This window comes from Delphinus delphis, chromosome 13 (assembly GCF_949987515.2).
Source record: "Delphinus delphis chromosome 13, mDelDel1.2, whole genome shotgun sequence".
Classification (NCBI taxonomy): domain Eukaryota; kingdom Metazoa; phylum Chordata; class Mammalia; order Artiodactyla; family Delphinidae; genus Delphinus; species Delphinus delphis.
Genome location: NC_082695.1, coordinates 6932456 through 6950477, shown reverse-complemented (window position 1 = coordinate 6950477; position 18022 = coordinate 6932456). Strand labels below are relative to the sequence as shown.

The 18022-nt window shown below is 46.3% G+C and overlaps 1 protein-coding gene across 1 annotated transcript in view; it reads right to left on the bottom strand.

Moving 5' to 3' along the window:
• The window catches only part of VPS37B (VPS37B subunit of ESCRT-I), a 28295-nt gene that overhangs the window by 9370 nt on the left and 903 nt on the right, over positions 1-18022 (bottom strand). The gene's annotated exons all lie outside the window — the stretch shown is intronic.

The window sequence follows — 18022 nt, the reverse complement described above, 5'->3', positions numbered from 1 at the left end:
CTCCTATTCTCAAACTGAGAATCAGCGAAAATGGAGCCGAACTCGTCAGGCCCTGACCTCTGAGCCCTGGGGTGACCTGGTCCTCACTTGCCCCGTCCCGGCAGTTCTGAGAACCAGCCAAGCTCTCCCTGAGCAGGCCCCCGGCTCCGCCTCACTGCCCGGTCCCAGCTGAGCGCCCTGTCCGCAGAGGCCTCCCTGGCCGTCCTCGCTAAGCCAGCAGCCGCCCTCTGTCACAGCACCTGTTTCCTTCCTGCCACCAATGGCAACCAGTGAGCACTACGTTTGTGCGCCCGCTGTTACCCCCTTTGGGTATCCCGTCATCTGTGGTGTGCCAAACAGCCGGCACACAGCAGCCACTCAGCGAGGATCTGCGGAATCAATCAGAGAGGCCCCCTCAGCCCCTAAGAAGCCAGTCACTTGAGGCTGGATCTGGCAAGCTAGGTGGGTAACAAAACGCAGAGTCAGAAAGAAAAAAACCATGAGCTGTGCTTGCCAAGCAACAAATGCCCCCAATCCTTCATGCAACAGACGGGCTCCCGTAGTAGAGGAACCCTTAGGGACTGTGGTGGAGGGTCTCACTCGTCCTGGATCTAAGGGCCATCCGACCAGGAGTTTCCCCAAGTCTTCAGCGCAGGCAGACCACAAGCACAGGGGTTCCGAGGGGCCACTGGAAAGGCATCGCGTGAGGGAAGTACACCATCCTAGCACCGCCAAGTGCCAGCCTACCGCGGGGGTTCTCAGCATCAGCTGAACTACCTGAAGGCAAGGGGGCGCTGACAAGTTCCCCAGGCCCAGACCAGCCCCAGATGAGCCCAATTCTCTAGGAGGGGACCCAGGCCTAGACAGTGTCTTCAAAGCCCCCAGGTGATCCTTGCCTCACAGTTCCACCCTAAAATATATCTACGAATAAAGTTTATTCTCCTGGGGTCCAAGTCAGGTCAGAATCACTTCTCCTACAACATGTCATGCACCGAATGCAGAGGCAAAATAAAATTCCAACCAATGCAGACGACCGTCACGCTGGCTGTGCTCTTTCTATCCCCGGGTGCTCAGATGTTTTTACAAGACTATCAGGAAATTCTCAGTGGCCACCCAGGGCACACCCGCACCCTCTCCAGGTGGACAGTGGAGACAGTGGTGGCGGGAGCGGTGGCCAGGGCGTAGGCTGAAGTGGGGAAAAGCCTCTGATAAAGCTCTTCCAGCACAAGCATCGGTGCCCAAACACGCCTTTGATGCTGCATTAGAGAAAGACCTTCCTCCCCAACATTCCTTTTCATCATCCCAGTTGAGGAAAACTGGGAGGAAGCAGCCAGACTTGTTCTATCGTTTGCAAAGGACTCGGGGGGACCCTGCACACCACACTCAGCAAGGCCGCAGTGGCAGCCACCCTGGATGACGTGCAGTCTGACTCTCCAGCCCCTGTCCTCCTGATCCGAGGACCTGTGCGAGAGGAGGCCGCGTGCGGAGCCATGCACCCTGAAATTGAAAACTGGGTCCCAGCCTCTTGATGGTTTCTCATGATTCTTTTTCTTAACCACAGAGAAATCTTTTCAGGAAATAAACTGTGGTAATGAAACATTTTTATAAATGTACTCAGTTTCACTTCAGTTTCCTTTTCTGTTCGAAATCAAAGAAAACTGAGACGTGTGACAGCAGCATTTACAGTAAGATCCATTTATACAGTGACTTCTGCCCATCTGTCCATCCGTGAGCAGGGCTGTCTCAATGGATGGTCACCCAAAGCTAACAGCAACCTCTCAGTGGCGCGACTTTTTTTTTTACTTTCCTCTTTCTACTTGTGTATAGTGTTTGAATCATTTATAATAAGCATGTATAAATTTATAGAAAGTAATTATGTTTTAATTAAAAAAAAAACCTGTTAGGTATTAGTAGAACCAGAAGGGCAGAGGCTCTAGGGAGATAAGCTGCCTTTGTTTACAACAAACAAAAAACCAAGGTCTTTTACATATACTTGTCCAGGCAGAGTGGGAGGCTTACATCACTATATGACGTTTTCACAGAATGTACATTCTACCTCAGATGCACAGGTCATTATTTGGGTTGGGGGAGTGTGGAAGAAAATAAAGTTGGTGAGGAGGAAAACAGACATAAACTCCCCTCTGCATGACACACGCAGTGGTTACAATTGAGAGGCACTCGGGGCCAGGACGGGGGCCTGCCTGCGCCCCACTGTCCAGAGCTGGGTCAAGGTTTGGGTCTGCAGTGGAAGTTTTCCAAACCAGATGCTTCCACAATGTGAAGTTCTGATTTAAGCTGGCCTGTCTGCCCCTTCAACTATAATTATAACTGTGCCTTCCTATAAACACTACAATGGGCAAATCTGCCTATGTTTCCAAGCTAAATCTTTTATGGAAAAATACTCAGAGTAGTCCCTTACTCCCCCTTTACACTATAATATAATCCTTATCATAACAAAGTAAATGACATTATTGGATTATGTGAGCAAATTTCAACAAAATAGATGGAAATTCTTGATCGTACTAAAGTTCTTTAAATGCTCACAACCCAGTAAGGACACGGGAACTAAGATAAAAACACAGGTTTGGAGGATGTCCCTGGCAGTCCAGTGGTTAAGACTCTGCGCTTCCATTGCAGGGGGCACAGGTTCGATCCCAGCTCAGGGAACTAGATCCCCACATGCCACGAGGTGCAGCCCAAAAACAAAACAAACCAAAAAACACAGGTTTGCCCTCTCACCTACTGCGATGCTAAGAGGCCTAGTATTTGTACAAAGTAAAGGATCTCATTTTATTTAACAAGTAAACATTCCGTCTGGTAGATAAAACACTCCTCACCAACAACTTTGCCCGAGCCCCTGCGTATAAAGCCCTTCCTCAAGGCCCTGCCCTGGCTGTGGCTCTGGGCCTTTTTCGACTCCGAGAGCCGCACGGAAAGCTACACACGCTCTCACTCCCTGATCGCTGGGTGCTCTCTGAGGCACAATTCACCGCTCCATCCATCCCTGTAAGTGTTCGGCTCGAAGCTGAACTGCACCAGCCCTGAGGGGTCTACACCCACCATCTCCTTGTAAAGAACACCTTTACTAAACGCCCCTCGACTCCCCCAAGCTGAGCGCCCCCTGTTGCACCAGAGACCCAACTGATATAACTGAACTGGCTTTCCTTCAGCACACAGTGACATCTGGGCTCTTTTTCGTGGCCTCACAGAGCACACCCCTGGTTTTACTCCGTATTGTAGTTCACGGTGCTTGTCCGTTCATCAGTTTATTCATTCATCCAAAAAAGGATCTTCTGAGGCACTGTTACACGCTGACCCTGGGCACGGCTGGCGATGGACACAGGGGCGAACGAGGCAGGCCGGACCCTGCCCTCGCGGAGTGCCCCTCGACTGAAGACAAATTAAACAAAGTCACACCAACAGCTATCACTGTATCACAATGGCGTTTTAACTCTCCTGCGAGAGTGACGGCTGCTTGTAGTGGGCTGAATAGTGGCTCCCCAAAAGAAATGTCCACATTCTAATCCCTGGAACCCGGGAATGTGACCTTATCTGGGGAAAGACTCTTTGCAGATGTAATTAAGTTAAAGAAGACAAAGGTCATCCTAGATTACCTGGGTCGTCCTAAATCCAATGGCAAGTGGGTTTATACAAGACACACAGAGGAGAACACATAGAGGAGAAAGTCATGTGAAGACAGAGGCAGGGAATGGAGTGATACGGTCACAAGCCAAGGAGGCCAGCAGCACCAGAAGCTGGAAGAGGCAAGCAACGGATTCTCTCCTAGAGGCTGTGGAGGGAGCATGGACACCCCTGATTTAGGACTTCTGGTCCCCCGGATTGTGAGAGAATAAATTTGTCTCGTTTTAAGCCACCAAGTTGTGTAATGTGTTATGGCAACCAGAGGACTTAATCCAGGGCTGGAATCTTCCACCTCTCCTTGAGATCCACTCTCCATCCTGCTCTGTGCCCCAGGGGCCAACTGGCTGAACCACATCCACCACTTAGGCCCCTTGCCTTCTGGTTCTAGCTGGATTCAGTGATGGGGACTGAGGGTGGGACGAGAGTGAAATGAGGAGGGGGTTCTCTGGGTCCCCTTCCTCTGGGGTCGCTGTAGGTGACCAAACCCCCCACCCCAATCAAAAGCAGCCCCCTCTCTCGTTCTCCACACCCAGCTCCATCCCTCAGGCCTGAGGCTGAGAAGTGCACACCTGTGGCCCGTTCTGCACCAGCCCTGGGGGGCTCTGAGTGCCCTGTCTCACCAAAGACCTGACTGACAGAACTGGAATGGCTTTTCCTAGGAAATACAACGATGTCTGAGTTCACGCTCACCCTTCTGATGAGAACATCAGGCCCCTTAAGAGGAAAACTGAGCCCTGTTCACTCCCCGATACCCAGAACCCAGCACAGCACCCAGGCCAACACACGCCTGCTGCTAAGTCTGTGTCCACCTCAATCCGGAGGACTCCTGATTGCTGGGCCTCAGGCCACACCTGCCAGTTGTTAAAACCTTGCTAAGCTGCTCTGAAGATTAGCTTCTTTGAATGTTTATAATAAATTTTTAAACAGTAACATCACAGATGGATGCTCGTTATTACAACCAACCAGGTGAAACTATCTGCACCCCTACTTTACCACAGGAGTGATCACAGTTTGGAAAAAAAGCATAAAGGGAAAAAATTAAGATTATGACAGTGATTGCTCTAAAGCGAAACTACCCATTACCGCGTAGACATCAGACATGCAACACACATGTGGAGACTCATTAGAGGCGGGTAGAATGTGGGAGTAATGTTTATGATTGTGATGGCCTGGAAGCCACAATACTTTACACATCTTTTTTTTTTTTTTTAAGTCACTCATGAACTCCAGCACCTAGACTATGTATGGCTCATAACAGCCACCGCAACGTGCTCCAACACAGCGGCTTGCGCGTTTCATTCATTCATTCAAGAAATACTTAAGAAGCACCATTACGTGCCAGGCTCTGGGGGAACAACAACCAGAACACAGTCTGTCCTCCTGAGCATATGTCTCCGCGTCAAGACCGCCACGGAGACGGGCGGTGTTCAGCTCACAGGGCCTAACTCCAGAGGGCGCCATTCACCCTGTGCTGCAGCCTGTAGCCCTGACTGCATCTGCTATTCCAAGAAAAGGCTCAGGGGAGGAGGACACATGTATATGTACGGCTGAGTCCCTCTGCTGTACACCTGAAATTATCAACATTGTTAATCAGCTATACCCAATATAAAAAGTTTAAAAAGAAAGGTTCAGGGGAAAAAAAAAATCAAACAGATGCGAACTTAAAGATTTAAGTAAGACAACTTACTGGTGGCGACGTGACAGCTTCACTCTCGCCAGCACCTGACACAGTTCAACAATATCTGTGAACATTTCTTGAGTTCTCACCGCGTGCTTGGCACTGTGCCACCGTCCCTTCACGCATTATATCTCCTTAATCCTCTCAGCGAGGGTGAGACAGATTTGTCCCCATTTTACTCAGGAAGAAGGAAATGCAATCTTAGGGAGGTTTAAGAGATCACCAAAGTCACAAGTGCCAGGAAGTAACTCCAGAGGTATGACATTAAGAGTTAGGGCATTCTGTCTCCAGGTGTGTTTTCTACAGGATTATACCACGAATTATGCCACAGAACCTACCCAGTCTACCACCACTTCTCTATTTTCAAGTTCCAGTAATCACCTAAATTTCATTTCTATTTATGCCTCTCATTTACCCTTTTATTAGGATATTTCAAACACAAAGCAAAAGCAGAGGTAAGTATAACGAATCCCCGTGCGCCCTTCTCCCAGGTTCAGCCATTAGCGACATTTGCCAGTCTTGTTTCTTCTGTACGCCCCACTTTTGGGGGGGAAGTATTTTAAAGCAAATCTCGGCATAATATCATTTCACCCGTAAAAACTTTAATATGTATCTTTAATGGGCAAGAACTTCATAACTTCAACTACAATGCTGTAACTACACTTACTAAAAGTTCTTTAATTTCATCTTTTGTATGTATTGGCTTGAATTCCTCTGAGCATTCTGCCTCGTCTGTTTGAGTATCGGAAATAATTTACACAGGGAAAGCAGGATGAATGTTTGATTTCGCCACCCCTCCACTTTTAAAGCCAACTTTTAGAAGATTGAGTTAGTGCTCAAGCAACCTCCAAAAACGACCAATAAGCTTTTTCTGGAGGTGTCATTATTAAGTAACAGATTTTTTTTTTTTTTTTTTTTTGCGTTACGCAGGCCTCTCACTGTTGTGGCCTCTCCCGCTGTGGAGCACAGCCTGCGGACGCGCAGGCTCAGTGGCCATGGCTCACGAGCCCAGCCGCTCTGCGGCAGGTGGGATCTTCCCGGGCCAAGGCACGAACCCGTGTCCCCTGCATCGGCAGGCAGACTCTCAACCACTGCGCCACCAGGGAAGCCCAAGTAACAGATTTTTAATCAGCTGTAGTCCTTAATCTTCCTAATGCTCAAACTGTCCGTGGCCAGTGGGAGACACTTTGAGCTGGCTCTTAGGCTGACATACCCCAGAGGTTTGACAGCTGCCCTGCTCTCTGGTAAAACAAGATGTCCCAGACCAATCTGTACATTTGCTGCCCCTAACTCAGGTGGGTCCTTCTCAAAGAAACACTGGTTCCTTTTGGTGGGAGATTCATTTTGATTTTGATACTTTCCTCTCCAAATAAAATTAAATAGAAAGTTATATATAATACAAAGATACGGAATGAAAGAAATCTTAGCCTTTTACTTTCCACTAGAGAAGTTCAGGTTGCATTCAGACTTTAAACATAGCAGGCTTATGGATTAGGTGATAAAAAGGTTGGCACGCATTCAGCCAGGTTAACCTCGTTTCCTTTTGTTGTGCTACACCTGATCTCGTTCACCAATTAATTTTACAGATTTCACCAAAGTCACATGCAATTTGAGTTTGGGCTTTAATACTAAAGGTTAGGTTATCAGAAAACCCAAATTCATCTTCCATTCAGTGAAAAGACCTTCCCAGTGATGCACTCATTTCACCAGAGTCTTCCATTTGAAGGCGGGCTTTCAGGTGGAGCCTGTAATCCAAGCCTATAATATCCCAGAGGTGACCTGTAAACACAACCCAGTGTGGCTTGATTCAATCCAAATGTTCCCTGAGTTTCTATGAGAAAACTTAACAGTTGCTGAGTTGGACTGTTTAACATGTTAAAAAAATTAAGGATAGGAAAATACAAAAAATCCAGTGAAAGAACTGTAGAACATTATGAAACTGTTCTAAAATACGACAATCTCGTGGGCTGTGCGAAACCATCTCCAAGGCTACAGCCTACTCGGGAAAGTAAATTTGCCAGCTGCTTATCAAACGTTCCACTGAAACAACCACTCAACAGAACATATTAGATTAATAAAGACTGCTACTTCTGATCGCAGATATCAAAATCCTTCTTGTTGAGAGAAACTTGCTGTCCTCAGAAAGTAGCAGACACTCGACCCATCCCTTCCATATGGAGCTGACTCCATCTTAAAAATTAGTATGTTATTCACCGTAAGTGCAACTGACCACAGGAAATGCAAAAAGCTAGGCTTGAAAATAAACGGACTCGCCCCAGGGAAGAAGTGGTCTCAGCTACACAGGATTTGATTGTTTTCTACTTCTGGCAGGCACAACATACCAGGGTGTTCCGTTGTATTTTTTTTTTTTTTCCTAGAAGACGTATTTCCTAATATTCAGTGCGGGGGGGGGGGGGGGGGGGGAGAAAAAAACAAGATCTGTCCCACTTCCTGGACTTGTGTGGATAGTGGTGTGGATAATAAATGTTACCTTCCTAGTATCACTGGCCTTGTAACTCCTGGGGACTCTGCGTGGAAGAAGGGATGAGGAGCAGAAGGCAGGATGGGGCCCAAACTGAACACGATGTCACCTGCCTCTGTCCTCATCTCCTAAAAGCAAGGGGCTTGTCACACCTGGCCCCAGCCTAGTCCTACAGAATCAGAATCTCACAGCAGGTGAGCCAGGACACAGAGAAGCCCTCACTTCATATAATCAGAACCAGTCAGCTGCTGGTTAACTGAGCAGTTTGGTTAAAGCAGTAACTCACTAAACACATAGAATTTTAAAGACCTATCCATTTTTTTCATTTAAAGCAAAGGTCCTTTCTTAGAGAAAGGGTCCACTAGCTCGATTTCCAGAAGTTCTTTGCCTAGACCACACCCTCTCATGTGGGGAACCTGAAGACACTGGACAAGCAAGATGAGAGCAGAATCCTTCTGGAATATTAGCAAGCTTTTTTTTCCTAGTGAATCACCTTATAGTAACTCTTTCCAAAGCACTCAGCTTACAGTTTTCACTCTCTCTTTTCACGCACGGTTCCTCGGTTGCCATAGTACTTAATGAAATCATGTAATTACTGTAACAAAATCAGAATGAGGGACTTCCCTGGTGGCGCAGTGGTTAAGAATCTGCCTGCCAATGCAGGGGACATGGGTTCGAGCCCCGGTCTGGGAAGATCCCACATGCCACGGAGCACCTTAGCCTGTACGCCACAACTACTGAGCCTGTGCTCTAGAGCCCGTCAGCCACAACTACTGAGCCCGTGCGCCACAACTACTAAAGCCCGCACGCCTAGAGCCCGTGCTCCACAACAAGAGAAGCCATCGCAACAAGAAGCCTGCACACCACGATGAAGAGTAGCCCCCACCCACTGCAACTAGAGAAAGCTTGCACGCAGCAATGAAGACCCAACGCAGCCATAAATAAATTAAATAAATTTCAAAAATTAAAAAAATATATATCAGAATGAACAGGTCTGAGAGAAAACACACTTGACTCTCGGTAATCACGCAATTGTGGCGTGGGAGCAGAAATGCCCGGGCATCTAATCATGATTGGCGGGGGGGGGGGGGGGGGGGGGAAGCATCAATCGTTATATTTGATGAAGGGCATGGAGAATGCCAATTACTGGAACACTTTAGTTAAGTAGAGGGAGGTCAATTAATAGCTTCCACCGTAATTTAAAAATCCAGATCCCTCCCCCCCTCCCCAAAAGAAAGCAGCCTACTGGAAGACAGAATTTCTAAACTTTGCTTTTCTTATTAGTAGTTTCTTGCCAAGACAACCAACCAAAGCGTTCACTTGTTTAGTGAGAGCTTTGGGGTTTTCCCCTCTTCACCACAAACTACAAGAAAAGCATGTATGAGAATTTTCTGGGAGAGTCTTTACACAGGTGCAGATAAGAAAATGCCCATCCAGGTAGATCCCAGATGTATATCAAGACAACATCTTTTGACAATTTTGCTTTTACATTTAAAATACATCATGACATGAACTTTCCAACACCTGACTCAAGAATTCAGTTTGATAAAAGTTTACTCTCACATGACTGAAATTATTCATCTTCTATTCAGTATGAGAAAATGCTATTCTAATAACGAGATTTTTTTTTTTTTAGTCTGTGGGTAGAGAAAGGGATTAGTCAAAGGAGAATGAGTTACTCTAAATTATTCTACTTAAATTTCACAACAAAAAAACTGCAATTATAAGTGATGTAGGGAATAAGATGTTCTAACTAAAATAATTGCCTAGATACTTAAGACTGACTCATTTTCAAAAAAATTAAGTGTTGATATTTTAACAGATTTATGCTCAAAGATGTTAACCGCAATATAATTTATGAAAGCCAAAAAACCCAGTACCTAAATATCCAGTAATAAAGGACTAGTCACATAAGTTGTGGCACACCCACACGATAAAATACCGTAAGCCACTGAAAATCATGTCACGTAAGGATCTTCTGACAAAAAATAAGAAAATGCCCAGAGCATAAATTTAGATTAAAAACAAGTCAAAAACGCTACATGCAGAATGATCCTAGTGGTAGAAAACACGTAAAGAAAATGTATAAAATGTTCAACAGTGCTTATCTGAGCGGTGGTATTACATGTGATTATATTTTTCTTCTTTACAGTTGTATTTTTAAATTTTTCTATAATAAACATGTTAAAAATGTCATTTTTTAAAGGTTTGATCAATTGGGATCAGAAATCTTAAATCTTTTTTTAAAGAAATCTTAAATATACTTCCTTGCTTTATTTTTTTTAAACTAATTTATTTATTTTTGGCTGCACTGAGTCTTCATTGCTGTGTACAGGCTTTCTCTAGTTGCGGTGCCTGGGCTTCTAATTGCTGTGGCTTCTCTTGTTGCGGAGCATAGGCTCTAGGTGCGCAGGCATGTGGGATCTTCCCAGACCAGGGCTCAAATCCGCGTCCCCTGCATTGGCAGGCGGATTCTTAACCACTGCATCACCAGGGAAGTCTCTTTCCTTGCCTTCTTAAACAGAGTACATGAAAGCACAAAGGACAGCCTCTGATGAGACAGAATCATCAATATCAAGTAACTACAGTGGGTCTATGATAAACCAATATCGCTGGGCCATGGAAGCAGATGGATACATTTATGTCCTTAAATAAGCATTTGCCCAAGTGTGCCCCAGGGAACCTAGCCCCACCAGACTGAGTTCTGCGATGGAGTAAGTGTGGGAAATACTACAACACACACTAGCTGTAAGAACCAAACCAAACAAAGCAAAGCAAAACAAAACCCCTCTTATTTCGGCAGATTCCCCAGATTTCTTGCCCACAGAGCCCTCTTTCTGTAATCGCCATTAACAATCCCAGAATTAGGGAAGCACTACCCTAAACCAGCCTCAGCCACTTCATTCACAGCCGCCACAGCGTCACTTACTGGCGTTTATCATGGTCACGCACTGTGTTCCACAGTTTACAAACATTATCTTATTTAATCCTCCAAAGTCTCATAAGGACGGTATTTTAATTCTCCCCTTTTAAAGATGAGGAAACCAATATTTAGAAAGGTTAATCCGTGTCCGAAGTCTTCTAACAACCCAAATCCTATGCTTAACATTTTTTGTGCAGCTTCATTTATTTCTGGATGGTGTAATTGGCTCTATTAGTTTTTCCCTACACCCTTTAAAAAATCTGCCACTGACAGATTAGCCATTGGACCAAGCATGTTGTTATCTGAATTGCGTGCAAAGCAAGACTCAGCAGGCTGTGCAATGAGTCCGGTGTAAGCCTCCGAGTCAAAGGGTCTGGCTGCCTGAAAATCTTTTTTCTCAATCCTCTTTCAGCTTCTAACTGATCTCCCCGCTTTCTGGTCTTACCCCCTCAAATCCATCCTCTCCTGGCTGCCTGAATCATCTACATAAATCGCCAAGTATGACTACACCACTCCCTGGTTTAAAATCCCCCCGTGGCTCCCTCTGACTGGAGAGTGAAGCCCAAGCTTTCTCAGGAAACATGGGGCTGTCTGGTTTCTGCCCGCCTCTCCGGCCTCGTTCCCCCCACGCCCTGCCCTGGCCCCCCAGCAAGGCCTGCAGTACTCCTGTACACAATCTCTGCTTCTTTCCTCTGTGCCTCTGTTCATGCAGCCCAGCCCCATGCCTGGAAGCCCTTCTCCCTCATTACCTGGTTAACTCACCCTTCCAATCATAGCTCATGAGTCATCTCCTCCAGGAAACATTCCCAAGGATCTCCCTGAGCCCTGCAAAGGTTCACCACGTCTCCCTCCCGCTAGGGCGTGTCCTCACGCATACACTGAAACTGGCTTTTGCATGCCTGCGAGATCCTGAAAGATGAAAACTCTGTGGCTGAGCGGTTTCACACCCCGTGCCCCACACCCCGTGCCCCACACCCCGCGCCCCACACGCAAGGTGTTCCATCAAGGTTGAGTAAATGAATAAACTTACCCTGCCTCAGCTTTGCTCACATTAATGAAAGCCGGTGTCTGATGGCAAACACCAATTAGCACTTACTGTCCCTCTGCCAACCTCAGCCCTGGGCTATGGGTATGAATATAACCTCAAGGTGCCATTAGCTAACCTTGGAGATAATGTTTCTTTCAAATCAAGTCTTTTATTAACTATGACACTGCTTGTAATATAACAACTATTCAAACATCTGCTCTTCACATGCACTCTTTGGTACAATGAACAACGTTGCTCACAATTCCATGAGAAATGCGTTGAAAAGCTTTCCCCTGACATACTGCAAGGTAACCGACTGACAACAAAACTACATCTGCTGCTCTATTTTCACTCTTCCCTATGAAGTAACTCTACAAAGAACTTTCCTCTGTCTTTGTACCACCGGGTAAGATGGTTTTCCTGAATAATGATGGGATGTGAAAACCCCACACAGCTGAGGAAGGAAATAAACCAGCTAGAACTCTTGCCCCGGCATGTTCTGAGCCTCAGCGATCACATCTGTGAGCCGCGGCTGACGCACAGGTCGTTAGAGACACCCCTGCACTGCTACCTGGCATGATCCCCACAGCAACATTCCGCTACAAATACTGTGACAAAAGCCAAATGTACAATGAGGCTGGCTTAGCTCAAGAGCACCTCAATTCTGCACGTGACAATGAGGCTCAACCAGTGCAGCCTGTCTCTGGGTTCCTCCTGACTAATCTGTACGGTACAGGCACTGCAACAGGATGTCAACTTGCCTGTAAAGTCGAGTCATCGGACCCGTGTCCTTCCATAGCACCTCTTTCCTTCTCCCAACCCAATTACTCCTCATGGCCTTTCAAACTTCTATATTCTCCTTGACTTCAACAAGTGCTTGGACGAAGTCAGCCCCTGAATTTGTATGTCTAAGCAAAGCATCCCCCTGAGCTCCAGAACTGCACTCAGCTGCCTGCCGGACGATGTCACATAACTGCCCTGCTTGTCCCCCACACCCAGGCTACCACGGTCTCAAGGACCCCCCCCTCCCTCCTCCAGCCTCGCTCTGGCCCACCCTCTCACTTCCACTCAAAGCCCAGCTACCTCCACTCACTCAGCAGCACTAACTGGGCACATCCTGTGTGCCAGGCATGTGCTAGGTGCCAAGACACAAAGATAAACGTGATGAAATGGAGCCCCCAGGCCAGTGGGGCACAGCGAAGCAAGGGACTCACACAATGTGCCTCAAATTCCACTGAGGAAGCACACCAAGAGGCTAAGGGACCGTGTGTCTGGGACTGAGGAGCGGGGAGAACATTTGGAAGGCAAAGCTGATGGGGTCCCTGGGTGGGCAGGGGAGGGGGAGAGACAGCGCCACAAGGGCACCATGGTGTGAACGGGTCCAACCAGCTGGTCTGCATCTCCCCTCCCAGAACTCTAGCTCAAATCCTAACCTCTTCTCACCTGCCCTTCCGTTTCCACCTCTGACCTGGTCTTCCTGAACCTCGCCATATCAATCCAGCCCCTGCTGCCAAAATATTCTTCCTAAGGTGCTCTTCTGATCGCACTGCTGCTCTGCTCCAAAGAGTCACAGAAACTCAGTGCTGCCACAGGAACCGCCATTGAGCTCTCACCTGGCTCTCCGCCTCGCCAGCCTTATTTCCTATCACTTCCCTTCGCACTAGCAAATCTGATCTGGTAACTCAACGAGTCCTAAAACCTGTCCCGTGCTTTCCTGCTCAGTGCCGTGCTCAGGCTGTCACTCCTTCGTGGGCCCCCACTTTTGTCAAAATACTACTCAGAGAAATAAATACCTAATTCAAGACAGTGGCTCCCTGGCGGGTGGGGAATCACGTTCCGGACGGAGCACAGAGGGCTCTTCTCTGGCTTGGTCGTGTTTTCTTCCAAAGCCGCTTGCAGGTACACAGATGTTTCTTGTATCATTCTACACCCTCGTATAGGAATTACTGTATTTGATCATTTATTTTCTTAAATCTTACTTGCCTATCAAAGTCCATCTCTTGCAGTAGGAACCTAATCTAGCCAGGAAGCCTCTCATCTGACCTTCAATGTCATTTACAATTCACATGTGGCCTTTTCCTTATTCTCTCTCTCTCTAAAAAAACAAAAACAAAAAAACTGTGGTAAAATATACAAAACATGAAATTGACCCCTTTAGCCATTTTTAAGCGCACGTTTCCTGCAGCGTCACATACACTCACATTGCTGCGCCATCATCGCCACCATAATCTTTCTCGTCTCCCCAAACTGAAGCTCCCTACCTCTTATTCTCTCTTGTATTGATGTCTGTGTACTTGGTTTCTTTCCTAAATTATAATATAGGGATTATACGCTATTCATGCTTCTATCCTTTATAATGCCTTGCACACAGTAGGTGCTCCACAGCATTTAAACGAAATGGAATCTCTTGAAATGGCAGAAAGGACATATGCCTTCTATTTTTGGCAATACTACTGAATAATAACAATTTAATGAGTGTTCACTCTGTGCCAGGTACCATGATAAACATCTTTTTTAAAAAAAAAGATTTATTTATTTATTTGTTTCACTGGTTGGTTGCACTGGGTCTTAGTTGCGGCACGTGGGCTCCTTAGTTGCGGCATGCATGTGGGACCTAGTTCCCTGACCAGGGATGGAACCCAGGCCCCCAGCATTGGGAGCAGGGGGAGTCTTATCCACTGCGCCACCAGGGAAGTTCCCATGATAAGCATGTTAAAGGCTTATCTCACTTAGTCCACCCAACAACCCTCAACCCTACGGAGTAGCCTACTGCTATTATCCCCTTTATTTTCAATGAGGAAACTGCAATTGGAAAGACTGAATACTTGCCAAAGGTCACATTGCTGGTATCAAAAGCCAGTTCCGTACTGTACCACCCCCACTGCACTTCTGATCAATACAAAAGAAGGAGACAACAACTACATGAAATAAGGGATCGGATTTCACCTAAGACTGTCTAACAATTCAGAAAATCTCTTTAAAGAAAGGGCGCTGGCCTCTACTGACTTCACCTGCTCTTCCACTTCGCCTCACAAGAACCTTAGAAGGCAGGCATGGTTACCATCCTCACTTTACAGTGGAAGCAGAGTTTAAAATAAGTCACAAAACTCTCAGGTTCTTTAAAAAGTCAGATAATACTGGATTTCAGAAAATATTCTGGGGCATTAGTAATTTTTTACACAAGCGTTAAAGTCATAGGTCCACGGGAGAGAAGTTTTAAACATAAAAGTTGAAGCCTTTATATATACACAATAATGATTGTACAACAGGAACAGAAACAAACTCCAGTAGCAGACACTCAAGGGTTTTAAATCTTAGCTTCTAAAAACCAGTCCCACCAGTGTTCAGAGCTTGTTTGAGGAAGCAGTCCCTGGTCGGTACATTTCAATAAGCCATTGTGATTCCGCAGTAGCTTCGCAGCCCCACACAAATCACACCAGAACACGCCTTAGGGAAACAGCTTCTTCCAGACCAGACTCTTTACTTTCCACAAAACAATCTATTTTTCAGACCCTCAGAGTTTTTGCCTGTGGGCAGTTTCACTTGCCCCAGGAACAAAGATCCTGAATTTGAATCCTTAGTGAATCATTAGTTAACACCAACCAATCAGCATTTCCTCAGAAAGCACACGGGGAGCAATGACCCAGGAGGTCCGGTTTAGCTGCCTAATCCCCTAAGCGACAGTTCCTTTTAAGGGAGTGCCCTGCAAGTCCAATGGGGTTAATGTGGACAGATAGAGAAAGGCACATTCCACTGCCATGTAAAAATAACTTTAAATAAAAATAAAAACGTGTACATAACAAACATCAGCCCGGAGCACAAGGGAAGAACCTACAGCCACTAGGGATGTACTACATTTAGAGAACTGCATACAGACAGGAGGAACAGGAAAAGAGAAACCCACGGGCAGGGAAAATGAGAATGTCTGCAGCTCCGGCATGATTTGAATTTAGTCTCGAGCTGGACTAAAGCTCAGATGCCACAATTAAAACAATGTAAGTGAAGCATAATGCACAGCTGTACTTAAACCTAACAGTGAATGCCTTCAAAACCTAGCCACACTTCCCAGCCGCCACAAAATACCCCTCAGGCTTGAAGAAGCCTTACTCTACAATTTAAAACACTTCCTTCGGCCAAAAACAAAAAAAAAAAGCCTTTGGTTCAGGGTTAAGAGATTCTTCGATGTGCAAGCGCTGTTCCATGTACTGTCTCATTCTAGTCCTACCGAGACACATAATCCTTTTGACCACAGAAAGGTAAATGTTTCTTAGGCTAACACCAAATAAAAATTTACTTTATAGATTCTTGAGATAAGACCCTATTAACTGGTCAGGATGATCTGTACGCATGATTGTCAGTAATCGTTCTAGAAAGAGAACTACAAATTACTACTTGCAATTACTCTTTATTGAACACTAACTATATGCCGTGTTAAGGACTTGACGTGCACTCTTTCACATAATCCCCACATCAACTCTAAGAAATAAATATTTTCATATATCCTTCCCCAGCAGAGGCTCACAGAGGTGAGGTGACCTGCCTGCAGTCACACAGCCGGGCAGTGGCCAGGTCTGGCCTGGAGTGTATGATTCCAGAGCCCGAATGTTCTTTAACACCAGATCATAAATGTGCCATTTGGCCAAGAGTGGACAGTTCACAAAGTATTTTCTTCTACTGTGTCTCACAGCCATCCCCAAATAAACCAACACACAAGATTAGTAGCTGAGTGAAACTACCACGGTCAGAATTTTGGTTGTTCACATCACACCAGTTCCTTCAGAAACGCACCACACACGATCAGGGTAACAGGACTTGCAAAGGGTGACCATGGCTAGGTGAGCTGCCTGGCTAAGGTATTTCGGTCTTCACGTTCAGTTTCCTTGTTCTAAAAGCAGTACACTCTGAAGAACAAACTTCTGCTGAGTAACTGAACTTAACGGTGTGGTCTAATCAAGAGGAGTTGGTCCTCAGTATTTCTATAGGATACTCTGGTATGAAGGTCACCTTTAACCCCCCCCAAAAAAATCCTGCTAGATTAATTTGCCTTTCCCTTTAAATAGTAACCTCCAGTTTCTCATGTAGCGGAAACAGGTGGAGCCGGAGTCAGCAGAATGACCTGACTCCACAATCTTCCCTCCACTAAAAAGCAGTTTACTTCTATTAATGTTCTACTAATATAACTACAGTACTCTGTTCTGAAACCGCATAGTCACATATAATAAAATAACTTGTAGGCAGTGTCACCCAGTAGAGAAACATACCTATCATTTTATTATTAAACTAGAAAGATGCCTGCTGACAATCAACAAAAAGGTCTCCTGGCAACTGAAAAGCAGAGAAACTAAGCAAAGATTTTCTTTCTTTGGAGACATGAAACTCTCATTCAGTCAAGAAAGATGGATTTTGTCACTTATTCTTCTCTAAAAAGGAAAGCGCCACATGGAGACCATAAATAGGGTAAACTGCATCTCAGAGCAAGTTGTATGTGCCAAGTTGTTACAAAGCCCGGGAATACAGGGGTGGATTAATGGAAAGACTGATACCATCTTACTACAGTGGCCTCTCTGTAGCTCAGGACAATGATCTGTTGAGGGTTTTCCAGTGGTTTTGAATGTGCAGCCTCCATACAAGCCCCCTTTTAAAGGGGCTGGCTCAGCGCTGAACAATCACTCCCTCTTCGGAAAGAAAGCCAAAAGCCCCCCCACAGGCTTCTGGGTGAGAAGCTCAGCCCTGTAGGCGTGGGAAGGCTCAGACTTCAGAGACAAAGGAGTAGGAATGGTAGATGGGTTGGGGAGAGCTGGATCGGCCTGGGTCCACCTGCCTGGAGAGGACCCAGACTCACAGAACTGGACTTTCAGGGAAAGAGTTCAAAAGGCCTGGGAGAAAAGGAGAAAAGAAAGCGCACATTGCAAACGCCAAGAGTGAAGTCAGTTACCCCTGAGGACAAACCACGCCGCAAGGGATGCAGTGAGATACCCGGAAACAGCGGTGGCATGCCTTCCAGAGACTGGGCAGACCTTCCACTATCAAAGAGGTGGGGCTTGGCTGTCAGCCCCCGACCTCCAGTTTATCTCCTCCCCCAGAACAGCTCTGATTGAATCCTCCTTGGCCCCAGCAAGGAAAGACACTGTGGGGCAAAGCTACCCTACTAGAATTACCACATTCCCTTCTTCCACGGACGGGGCAACTCTTACCAGAAAGGGCATCCTGCTGCCACCCTCAGACCCCTCCCACAAAACCCTGGAGAAGAGCCCCCTGGGATAACGCTGTTAAGGCCACTTCCAAATGAAG